Source organism: Ursus americanus, chromosome 22, assembly GCF_024610735.1.
Source record: "Ursus americanus isolate L20-20 chromosome 22, mUrsAme1.1.p, whole genome shotgun sequence".
In the NCBI taxonomy this organism is placed as follows: Eukaryota; Metazoa; Chordata; class Mammalia; order Carnivora; family Ursidae; genus Ursus; species Ursus americanus.
In genome coordinates, this window is record NC_142148.1 from 48,053,006 (window position 1) to 48,065,246 (window position 12,241).

A 12,241-nucleotide genomic window follows, 5' to 3' on the forward strand; every position below is an offset into this window, starting at 1 on the left:
AGTAACTTTTGAAAAAACTGTTCATGTTTTGGAAAATTCTGATTGTAAGCTTCCAAGTGGGCACAGAATGAGAACATTTTGTTTGATCAAAGTCGCCTCATGGAAAATGGCTGAAGCAAAATGTCTGAGATAGGACCTAAACAAAAGGATATAAATGGCTAGACGAAATTGTCCTGAGTTCGTTTCTCCGTATTTGCAGTTTACATTTATTTTCATGTCGTTAAGTCCATTAAGTTCATGGAGTACATTCTAAGGGTATTCCATGCATTAATATGTTTGAACAACCTCCCTGTAACCCAGCTTCACATCTCATTGTATCTTGTGAAACTCAAACTCTATACCATGAATCAGAAACTTCCGATGACCGCCTACTTCCAGCCCTTGGCAACACCATTCTACTGTCTTTGGCAATTTACTCTAGGTAGGTCCTAAGAGTGAAGTCAAAGTGTGTATTTTCATGAATACTCATCTACTTAGCATAATATCCTCAAGGTTCACCCATGTTGTGGCATATGTCAATGTCTTCTTCCACTTTGAAGAATCAATGCTATTCCAATATGTGTACATACAACATCTGTTCCTCCCTCGACAGATACTTGGATTGCTTTCATGGTTAAGCTATTATGAATAATGATGCCATGAAAATGTGTGTTCAGATATGTCTTCAAGACCATGCTGTCAATTAATTTGGGTATACACCCCAGAAGTGGAGTTACTGGAACACATAGTAAGTCTAATTTTAATTTTTTTTGAAACTACCATACTGATTTCACAACTATGCTGTTAAACATCCCTACCACACACATTGAATAAGGCTTCCATCTTCTCCACATCTTGGCCAACACTTGCTCTTTTTTTCCCTTCTGATTGCTTTTTTTTTTTTTTTTGGAAGAGTCATCTTAAAGGATGTAAAATGGTATCTCATTGCTTTTTATAATTTGCATTTCCCTTAACATTAGTGATGTATCTTTTCAAATTTCTTTTCACGTGCACATCTTTGAGGATATGCCTATTCCCAATTTGCACATTCACGCATTGCATTCATTTTGTTGTCTGTTGTTGAGTTCATGTGATCTCTATTCATTCTGGATATTGAGCCCCTGCCAGATAGACAGTTTGCAAATATGGTCTCCCATCTTGTGGATTGTGTTTTTACTTCATTGCTAATGTCTTTAACGTCACAAAGATTGTAAGTATTCTGAATGTCCTGTACGTGAATTTATTTTTCTTTTCTATCCTGTGCCTTGCAGGTCATATCCATTAAAGCATGGCCAAATCCTATTTTGTGAAGCTATGAAAATGAATATTATTGGGCTGCACTTCCGAGATGAAAAAGGTTCATTAGTGGAGTAAGAGAGCAGCATGAACTGGAGAAGCACTGGCATGATGATGGGGTCATGACGCTATGTGATCGCAAGAGGATAGGAATATGTATGATGGGCCAGCATGAGCTGTGTACTGGAAATGGGACCTTGTCCATTTTGTGCAGCACCTACGTGGATGATGGGAGCAGTGAGACATATGACTGGACGGATCCCCGAGCTCAGCCCTTCTTCCAAGTTAGACTTTCATTGCACTCTGATCCATTAACGTTTGAAGAGTTTCTTAATCAGATGAGGGACATAGTCTTACATGCTAGACGGTGATGAACATGGTGTGTGGGCGTGTCTGCAAGGAACTCCGTATCCCTCCCGTCTTGGTGAGCCACTGTCTGGAGTCAATGGCAAAGAAGGTTAGAGTACTAAATTACACTGGGGTCAAACCAAAGGGGAACAGTATGTCCCTCCTATGCTGAGCTGAAGTCAGGCAAGACCTTTATATGTTTGCTCTGTGTTCCCAGTTCATGGTCCCTAAGTTTTTTTTTTTTTTTAAGATTTTTATTTATTTATTTATTTGACAGAGACAGCCAGTGAGAGAGGGAACACAAGCAGGGGGAGTGGGAGAGGAAGAAGCAGGCTCCCAGCAGAGAAGCCTGATGTGGGGCTCGATCCCAGAACGCTGGGATCACGCCCTGAGCTGAAGGCAGACGTTTAACGACTGCGCCACCCAGGCGCCCCATGGTCCCTAAGTTCTGCATGTTCCTCTCTGGGAGAGAGGAGATGGACATGTTTGAGGGGGAGCTGGAGAGCTGTATCACCACCAGGAATGAGACCGAGAGCCGACTCCCAGTCATCGTGCAAGTGAAAAAATGGGATCAATGTCATCAAAGAGAAAACCATCAGCCAGCAGTATTCATGCCGCCTGTGAGGAAATCTTGTCGAGAGGCACTTGTAAGTGATGGAGGGTGCACACCTGTAGTAACTCTGTGGCAAGTACAGATGTTACCTGCTTGAGGTGACCCACCTTGAAGAAACAAAGTTTTTGCCACCCTGTCAAGGGTGCTCAGAATGGACTCGAAGGGCAAGAGGCCTGGAACTGAAAGCATGTTTGAAAGTCTCTTTAGGGCTGAAATGAAAAAGGCAGCATGCCCTGAAAACTGCCTCACCTTGAATAGGCTAGCTCCCTTCATTGCTTGTGGGAAGAAAAGAAATCATCCGGTATTTTTCGTATTGAAAACAAGAAAACACAGAACCTTGGATTTCCGTTATTTTTTTATTGAAATTCGATTAGCCGACATACAGTCCATCCTTATTTCAGATGTAGTGTTGAATAACTCATCAGTTGCATATACCACTCAGTGCTCATCACATCACGTGCCCTCCTTTATGCTCCTCACCCAGTTGCCCCATCCCCCCACCCAACTCCCCTCCAGCCACCCTCAGTTGTTCTCTGTGCTTAAGAGCCCCTCATGGTTTTGCTCCGTCTCTGATGGCTTCCCGGTCAGTTTTCCCTCCTTTCCCCTATGATTATCATCAGTTTTCACTCATATGTGGAACGTAAGAAACAGTGTAGAGGATCATAGTGGATTTTCTTTAAAAGGATGTTATTTTCTGTCTTTCCATGTTTGACCGCATTTCACTTTTCTTTAAAAATGACACGTTCAAATGATATGTCCATTGACCCTGGAGGGTTGGGCGTTCTTCACACTTCCTCAATGAGTTAGGACCCTGAACCAGGTGTCAGGAGAACCTCCTCTGTGTTATTGTTCCCCGGGTGCCCTTGTTGGGCTTCAGCTTCCTTATCTGTAACACGATGAGAGATACGAATGCTAAATATTTTCCGAAAGTTGTTCCCGCTCCAAACTTTCGATGGCTACCAAGAGTCGAATATTGCTTCATCCACGAGACAAAGGTTAGGAATCGTTATTTCAATTACTTCGTAAAGACACACAACCAAGTAGAATGAGAACACCAGAGGAGCATCGCTCCAATAGGACTCGAGTGAAACTCTGCTCCAACTGCCAGTAGCATAGGACGTTACCTTTTATGTGAACACAGAGGTGGGCCCTGGCCTTTCCATATAAACAGACTGTACTTTTGTCTTTGGACATTTTCATTTACCTTTCGTGTGGATTGACGTTCAGCCCGATGAGACCTCATGAGGAAACTCTGCGTATTCTAAGCTTAGATCTCATAGGACCGATTTTTCTTAAGTTTTGAAACTACACTATAATTGACAGACAGTGTTATATTCCTTTCAGATGAACAGCAGGGACTCAATAGTTCTGTACATTACACAGTGCTCAGCACCATAAGTGTACTCTTAATCCCCATGACCTATTTCACCCATCCCCCCACCTGGCCATCCCCAGTCTGTGCTCTACATTTGAGACTGGTTTTTTGTTTGTTTTCTCTTTGTTCTTTCTTTTTGTCTCTTAAGTGCCACACAGGAGTCAAACCCATGTTAACATAACACACATCGACTTTAAAGCTTACCTCCATTTCATGGTCTGGATGAAATGTGCTGACTATACCACCACGTTGACTCCACAGTGGCTCCCAGGGATCCCCACCCGTGCTATATACCTCCCTGTCTATCCACTGCCTGGTTGCTAATAGGTTTCTGACCAAGAGAATATGACAAAACATTGTCACTTTCCTGTTACTCTCTTCTGTTCCCTTCCTTTCTTTCCTGTATCCCTGCACTGGGGAAGCAAGCACTGGTGTTTAGAACTGCCCTACATAGAGGCCCACAGAGGAAGGAACCTAGGGAGTGCCCAGGCTAATAGGCAGAAAAGAACTCAAATTCAGGATTTCGCTTAAACCCACTTTGTTGAGTCTGAGCTAAATCCTGACATTAGTCACATCAGTGACTTGGGAGCAAATCTTACCACAGTTGGGCCTCGGGTGAGGCGCAGACTGCATCACACAGAGACCTGGGGGCAGAAACACCCAGTCTCAACTGTGTGGAGATTCCAGGCCCCCCCGAATTGGGAGCTAGGAAATATCACGCTTCAGAAGTGCTAAGCTTTCTAGTAGTGTTCTCAGAGACAAACAGATAGCTAACTCAGGTAACCTGGCCCTCCCATCCACTGCCATCTCTTGTTCTCACCTCCCAGCCTCCACCAGCCACTCTGGCCACTTTCCGAATCTTCTCTGGTCAAACTAGTTTCTGTCTGAGAGATTTGGCCCCAGTGGTGCCCTCTCCCTGACACACTGTTCCCAGAGGTGTGCAGCTCTTGCTCCCTCTTGTCAATCTGCTACCAGCAGATGTCACCATGTGGAGGCCTTCCAGACCCTCCTCTCCTGTGACTCCCTAGCCCTCCCTACTACACTGTGCTGGTAACTGGAGTATAATATCTGCTCTGTTCTTTCACACATCTTGCTTTCAAGGTGTTCTCCATCAGAACAGCAGAAACAACTTGGCCATTTGCAGACTGCACTGGGGCCCACCAACTCACCTGGCACAGGCTGAGTGCTCAGAGCATAGTTGCTGAAAGAAGAAATGGGAAGGTCTTGGGGCCCTGCCTTCCATCCTTGTCACCATGTCCATTCCTGAGCCCGTTATGCTAGCACTGGGATGGGCAATGTGAGAGGCTAGAATGGATATCAAGTGGCCAGGATGTACTCGGCTGCTTAGTGCCTTTTCCAGGTTGAATGCACTTGGGTGGATGTCAATGTGTGATGCAAAGATCATCATACCTGGTGCCCACTCCCATGGGTCCACCTACATGTCTGTTCCCCACGACTAATTGTCATAAATCTTCTTCCTCCCAGTCCCTGACCAACGAGCCAAATCATCTACCACTGCCACGAGCCAATGTATATTCTTTCCTCAGGCTGCTTTTCTTTCCATACCACCTGAAAGAATTGAAAGAATTTTGAAATGCTCGAAAGAATTTCCCGTCACTGCATTCTATCAAGACTACCCTGAACGGGGCTGTAGTATATCTGCAGCCACTTTCCATCCTGCAGCCACATCCAAGCCCATTCAGCCATGAACCAACCTCAGCCTTTTCCCTCCTCTGTCGCATGGAGCAATATTGGGTCTTCTGCTCGTCCTCTCTGAAGCTCCTCTGGCCCGTTCATGGGGACTTGCGAGGGAGCCCGTGCACCACACACAGAGTGGCCCCTAGCACCTGCCTCTGCCCACGTGCCAGGGCTGACTCAGGAGCTCAGGCTCCCACCTTACCTCCTTTCAGCCTCGGCCATCCCTCTTGGAAGGACTTTGTGCTCTGCACACATCACAGAGATACAGGAGGGCACAGGAAAGAAAACCCACTGACCTAAAGAAGCTCCTAAACTATTGACCTCCTTCCATCCTGCCTCCATATGCCCTGGAAGAGAAGAAGAGGAGAGGCCTGCAGGTGTGGACAAAGCCCTGCCCTGGCTGTTTATCTTCCCGGCAATAAAAAGACCTCCTCGTTGCGGCCAAACTGTTGCTGAAAATTCTGTTTTCAGTGGTGAAACAGATAATTTTGGTCAAATGGCCTGCTGGCGCTGTTTGTCAGGGTGGTCCGTGGACAAGTGGCCTCAGCATCCGCAGAGGGCGTGTTGGAAATGCAGAGTCTCAGGTCGCTCCCAGTGTTACTGAATCAGAATCTGTATTTTCACGAGATCCCCAGGGGATCCGGGCCTAAGACGATGTCTCAAAAAACCACTGTTGAATGTTCCCCAAAGAGAAAGCTAATCGGCACCTTGATATACCAAATGGGGAAGGCATGGTTGTTTCCTGGGCCTTTTTGGCAGTTTCTAGCATTCTAGAATTCCATAAAGGGTTGATTCCCCGGTGGACATGGTGGGAGTTGTTGCGCAGGAAAGGAAAGAACACCATACCTGCTGGGAAATTGAGCAAGGACGGAAGCTATGCATGGGCCCAACAGCAAGAGCTCCAACGCGCCAAGGCTGATCCCCTGCTCTAGAGCTCTCTGCTGTTCTTATGCTAGATCCCTTTGTGTCAGGTGATGGGATGGGAGATTGTTCTTGCTTTTGGAGCTGGCCTGTATTGCTGTAACTGGTCCTCTAAGATTCACTTTTGTTGTATCCCAAAGTTTTGGGACGCTTGTCTTGTCATTGTTCTTGGATTCCATGTAATTTTTTTTCCTATTTTGAATTCCTGGTTGACCCACTCATTTCTCGGGAGCGTGTTCTTTCACCTCCTTGTGTTCATGGTCTTTCCAGGTTTTTCTCTTGTGGTTGATTTCTAGTCCATACCATTGTGGTCAGAAAAGATGTATGCCATGACTTCCATCTTTTTGAATTAGTAGAGACTTGTTCGGTAGCCTAATATGTGATCTGCTCTGGAGGACGTTCCATGTGCAATCGAAAGGAATGAGTATGTGCTGTTGGAGGATGGAATGTTCTGCATGCGTCTGTTAAAACCAGTGCATCACCCAAAGCCACTGTTTCCTTGTTGATTTTCAGTTTGGATCATGTGTCCATTAATAGAAGGGGGGTGTTAGATCCCCTACTGTATTGTATTACAGTCAATTAGTTGCCTGCTTTTTGTTATTAACTGTTTTATGTATTTGGGTCCTCCTATGCTGGGTGTCTAAAAATTTAAAATTGTTCTATCTTCTTGTTGCATTGTCTCCATGATTGGGACACAGTGTCCTTCTTTGTGACCCACTACTCTTTTATTTTTTATATTCTGTTTTGTCTGATAGAAGTATTCGTACCCCTGCTTTGTTTTGGCAACCAGTTGCATGCGAGATGCTTCTCATCTGCTCACTTTCAATGTGCAGGGGACCCAGTAGGTCTGGGGGCTCAGGCTGAGTACCTAATTTCGGACAAGTCAGTGTAAGTGTGCAAACTGAGACTGAGTGTGTAAACTGTTGAATATTAGTGACAATGGAATATTACTCAGCCATCAAAAAGAACGATTTCTCAACATTTGCTGCAACATAGACGGGACTGGAGGAGATAATGCTAAGTCAAGTCAAACAGAGAAGGAAAATTATCATATGGTTTCACTCATTTATGGAACATACGAAGTAGGAAGATCAGTAGGAGAAGAAAGGGAAGAAGAAAGGGGGAGGTAAACAGAAGGGGGAATGAACCACAAGAGACTATGGACACTGGGAAACAAACTGAGGGCTTCAGAGAGGAGGGGAGTGGGGGATTGGGATAGGCTGGTGTTGGGTATTAAGGAGGGCACCTATTGCATGGTGCACTGGGTGTTAGACGCAAGTAATGAGTCATGGAACTTTACATCAAAAACTAGGGAAGTACTGTATGCTGACTAACATAATAAAAAAAAATTATTATAAAAGAAATAGAGATGATGGACTTCAGAAAACATGGACCTAAAAGTCATGACGGACAGCAAGGAGAGTGTGGGGTTTCTCTGGTCAAGGATATGGCCCCTTATCCTGGCAAGAAAGAGCCCGTCCCTGATCCATCAGATGCCAGCCAGGGAACAGTAGCTATTGTGCATCTGACCCAGAGCCTGGGGCCTGGAGGGAACTGCTGCTTCAGAAGAACCGCATAAGGAGATGCACGAAGGCTGGAAATCCTGGCTCCTAGGTCAGCATAGATGTTCATGGAACCAGGCTCAGGTGTGCCCTTTAAGTTACCCCTCCCATCTTTTCCCAACACACAAAACAAGCAGGAAAGGGTATCCAGAGATCACTGACAAGAATCCCAGAAAGATTCCAACTTGGTAAACGGCCAACGGGGAGACTGAGGCTGGAAAGCCCTGCCTGCCCTGAGTCCATCTGCAAATTATCTTCCTCTGGCTTTGTCCCCTTCACACGCAGGATTTGATCTCCTTCCGTGTTTTTCCCCACTAGGTGCTGATGCAGTTCCAGAGATTGAACTACAATACAACAAGTTCCAAATACAGGGGCAATACAAAACCAAACACTAAACCAAAAAAGCATCTCAACGGAAGAAGCAGGACACAGTCTTCCTGGCCTTAGAGCGGAGAAAGGCAACCCCAGTCCTGGGGCAGGAAGGAGTTCTGGGGCGTACAAGTCTTAAAGACTCCCACTTTCAGTGGTTGTTGCTATTCCTGGGAAAGTCCCTGCAACCTCTAAATCTCAGGAGTTCTGAGGAGCTGTCTCTGCTGTTTACCCAAATTCACTGACTGAAATGGACGCGTGCTCTGAGTAAGGGGGATTTGGGGGTGCCCTCCAGTGGCTAGGGAGAAAGGCTGGCACTTCTCCTTCCTCCCACATACAGTAGCTGATGACTCTGGAAGATTTCCTAGGTCAGGAACGAATATGAGAGTCTGTGCAAGTTTTCCATTACTGCAGGAAGTAAAAGACCCAAACCACACACCGGGCTCTAAAACAAAACAAGGGCTTTACTCTCCTAACATGCAAATCTATCACGGGACTGTTTAAAACAACTAAATGGTGCCCCCTACATAAGGAAATAGATGGGGGGAAGGGGTGTGGAGTAAATAGGGCGCAAGGACTGCCCATAGGCAGCTGCTGAGGAATCCCTGCAGGGCCACTGGACACTTGCTCAGCCCTGAGGTTGACTGCGGCCAGTTCTTCTCCTTCTTGAGTGCTGCTGACCAGCTAGGACCGGGGCTCCAGCTGGCAGGACAGGGTGTAGCTAAGGACAGAGGGACACCTGTGAGTTGCCCAGGAGCTTCCATTCAAGAGTCCCTGCCAGTGTTTGCCCACAGCTGGAGTCTGGCGCCCCGGCAACAAGGCCTGAGGCTGCCCAGGGAAGGAGGATCCCAGGAGTGGCCAGCAGAAAGAGTCCACCCCGAACCTCACCGACCCAGCTCCTGATGGGCCTCACCTCTCAGCCTCGCTGAGTGGCTCCATAGCCTGGAACCAGGCCCAAAAAGGATCCTCGGGCTCTAGGGTGTAATTCTCGGCAGCCACCTGGAGCAGCATGATGTCCGTCATGACTTGATATTCCTGAGCAGAGAGAGAAGCACAGGATGTATAGGGAGCCTGGGGGGGCAGGGAGCTGCAGGGTCTGGTGAGGGTTGAGCAGCGGGACCGGGGACCCGTCCCCCGTCCTGGCACACATGGCCATCCTCCTCCCTGCAGATTCATCCGGTCTCCACCTGTTCTCAGAGGTGAGTATCAGTAGCCCCTCCTCCGGGAAGTCCTCCTGGATGCCATGCTCTGTCCCCATCTCCTAACGGGATGGGACTTGCACTGCTTTCTTCTCAAGGGATCCCAGGAAATGTGAGGTGGAGGGGATGGAGCCAAGCAATGTTCTTCCCAGGGACATCTCTGAGGCCCACTCCCTACCCTTCCCTGCGGGAAGCGCCACATATGCTCACCTTATTTCTTTTGTGGTGGTTGATCTCATTCCCCTGGAATGCAGACAAAGTCCATCAGAATGAGGCCCCTGGTTCTTAGGAGCACTTGATTCCCATCCCTTCTCATGCTGCACCATGGCCAGGACCCGTGAGGGGCTGTGCATACACAGATAGCGGGCCTGGGATCTAGGCCAGGCTCTGGGGTCCAGAGAAAGGAGGACATGGGGCAGATGGACTGGCTACAGGTCGGGACCCTGCAGCACCACCCTCTCAGAAGACAGTAGGGGAGGCCGAAGCCTCAGGCAGGAAGGGGCTGCTGCGGCTACGGAGGTGCTTGCTGACGTGGAGGGTCCTGACTTCATTCTCCCCCCACGAGCAAACTCACCGGGGGAGGCTGAGGTCCACTCAGACAGACCTCACGCAGCTTTGCCTTCAGGAAGCTCTGCTGCTTCACCAGTCTTCGGCACCGGGAGCCATGTCCTTACTGCAGTCTCGCCTCACTCATTGCTGAGATGGGCAAGAGACCCCGGCCTCACAGGCGCAGCTCTGAGGCTGTCATCAGGGTAGGTTTGCCGAGTCCTGAGAGCTCAGGGCTCATTACAGGGGTGCTCTATTCCCAAAGGTCCAGATTCTGGTCCATCCCCCACAATCTTCAGGCTCACCCACCTCCAGATAGACCTCCACTGCGGTATCCAACATCAGCAACTTGGTGAGGAAAGTGCCAAGGAAGGGCACGACACCCTGTGTCCTAAGGGGGAGAGTGGGATGAGTCACTGTTCTCTGTTGCCCACAAGGACCCTCCCCTGAAAAAGCTCCAGCCTCCTGGCCCACCCCAGGTGACCATGTGGAGCAGCTGTCGACACTAAGAGAGACGGTGTCAAGGCTAGGGAGTCTGCTTGGACACCACCTGCTTGCCCCCTCACCGCCAACAGCATCCTCACCTAGGCTGTCACCACATTCATGCCAAAGGCTTCCCCTCCCCAAGGAATGCTTCAGACCATTCCCGACTTCATCCTCGCAGGACCCTGTTCCCTCCCACCCCTCCTCTCTTTCCAGACCTCCACCTTCCAGGCTACCTTGATGAGCAGGTTCCTGCCCTGTGCGGTGTCCTTGCTGCACAGCTTTTGAAAGATCCTCAATGGCTTCTTGAACAGAGGCAAGGGAGGCAGGATCAATGGACGAATAATGTGGCAGGGTTGAGTGAGAGTGCCTTTTCTTTGAGAACCCCAAAGTGTCAACCTGCCTGGTTGAGGGTTTCTTCTGGGATCCTCTGAGCACTAAGGTCTTTGTAGGACATGGGAGGGAGCTCTCATGTGGCTCGTCCTGGGCCTCCCTTCCCATATTCATTGAGAAACACTGTTTGGGGCAATTTGGGGTTCAAATGGGCAGAGAGCTTAGTGGCTGTCAAGGAAACACGTGAAGAGATTTAATGCAGCTCAGCCCCGTGTGGGACATTTGGCAAAACTGATTTCTAAAGCGGGAGGCATGGTGGCCTCTTCACCAGGAAGGCTGAGAGACGCACCCACCAGCCCAGGTCTTGTGGTCGGGGTTTGCCGCCTCCCAGAAGGTCCAAGCTGCCTGAGGGGGAAGAGGACAAGCCTCTGGGAGCTCCCTCGTCCATCCTGGTCCCTCCATGGAGAGAGGCCTACTCACCTGGAAACCTTCCCCCACGTGTTCTCGAGGCGGTGAATGGAGACACTCTGCAGAGCCGAGAGGATGGCATGTAAGGACGAGTAGTTCCTCAGGGCTTGACAGGCCTGGGGAGGGAAGAGAATGGGATGTCACTTGGGGAGCCAGCACCTGATTGGCTCTCAAGCTTCAGTCCCCCTCAGGGGAAGGCGCTCCTGCTGGAGGAAGCCGCTGTCCAGGGACCTGCCGAAGGGCACACGTGAGGCCCAGAGGAGGAGGAGGATTTTACCTCACTCCAAGGAAGGAGCCAGGCAGAAACGGAGCATCCCAGCATAGGGCCACGCAAGGGGAGGTCAGCATGCCCCTGGACCAAAGAGCCTAGGGACTGCACAGTCCTAGGGCAAAGACCAGGGCCTTCCACCCTGAGACCTGATCAAGGGAAGAGCAGTGCCCGAGACTCAGGAGAGCACCTCGGCTGGGCTTCCCATTGCATACCTTGGCCACCTTGATCCAGTGCTCCACCACCATGGCCCTATCCCGGGCTGTCATGCTTGGGTTGCCAAGGCAGGTGGTGATGACATACTTGGCCACACCGTTGAACTGGGCGACAGTGGCCCGGACTGTGGGTGCCAGGTGCTCACTGCCAGGCTTGTTGCGCTTGGACCAGATGGAGCCCAGGCACTAATGGGGCAGCAGCTTCTTGAACAGCTCCTAGAGAACAGGCGGACCTTGGTTCACCCAGCCATTTCACATGCAAGACTTATGTCCTACGTAGGGGTCACAGGTCAGAGCTGGACCTCAGGGAGCTGAGAATCTGGCCTGAGCCTGGGTGGAGACCGTGGATTTCATTCCATTGTTTTTCACTGAGGGAACAGGGTAGAAGGACAACAGCCCCAGGCATGTAAAGCTCCACTTCCCAACAGAAGCAAGGCACTTCAATATCCCCCTCCAGTCCTGCAAACTATGTGCATTATTCTCTTTTTCTGTGTTGGAACAGCGCCACACTAAGATTCACGCTGCTCAACAACATGATGCAGCTGTGCGATTACTGAGAATCTATTTG

The 12,241-nt window shown here is 49.1% G+C and overlaps 1 protein-coding gene and 2 long non-coding RNA genes across 16 annotated transcripts in view; 1 reads left to right on the forward strand and 2 right to left on the reverse strand.

Moving 5' to 3' along the window:
* Nucleotides 1–640: 640 nt before the first annotated feature.
* Nucleotides 641–2,571, forward strand: LOC148108079 (uncharacterized). Its single transcript, XR_015720979.1, has 2 exons — nucleotides 641–727; nucleotides 1,251–2,571. It is a non-coding gene; the product is annotated as an uncharacterized LOC148108079 (long non-coding RNA).
* A 6,034-nt stretch (nucleotides 2,572–8,605) lies between these two features.
* LOC148108080 (uncharacterized) lies at nucleotides 8,606–9,532 on the reverse strand. Its single transcript, XR_015720980.1, has 2 exons — nucleotides 9,075–9,532; nucleotides 8,606–8,882 (listed from the first exon to the last, which is right to left on the reverse strand). It is a non-coding gene; the product is annotated as an uncharacterized LOC148108080 (long non-coding RNA).
* Nucleotides 9,533–9,575: 43 nt separating this feature from the next.
* LOC148108081 (uncharacterized) overlaps nucleotides 9,576–12,241 on the reverse strand; it is a 57,353-nt gene continuing 54,687 nt past the window's right edge. For all 14 annotated transcript variants that reach the window (XR_015720993.1, XR_015720994.1, XR_015720992.1 and 11 more), the window contains 4 exons: nucleotides 11,674–11,889; nucleotides 11,203–11,306; nucleotides 10,626–10,694; nucleotides 9,576–10,297 (listed from right to left, as the gene is read on the reverse strand). The gene's annotated coding sequence lies outside the window, so the exon portion shown is untranslated. The remainder of the gene's footprint in view (nucleotides 10,298–10,625; nucleotides 10,695–11,202; nucleotides 11,307–11,673; nucleotides 11,890–12,241) is intronic.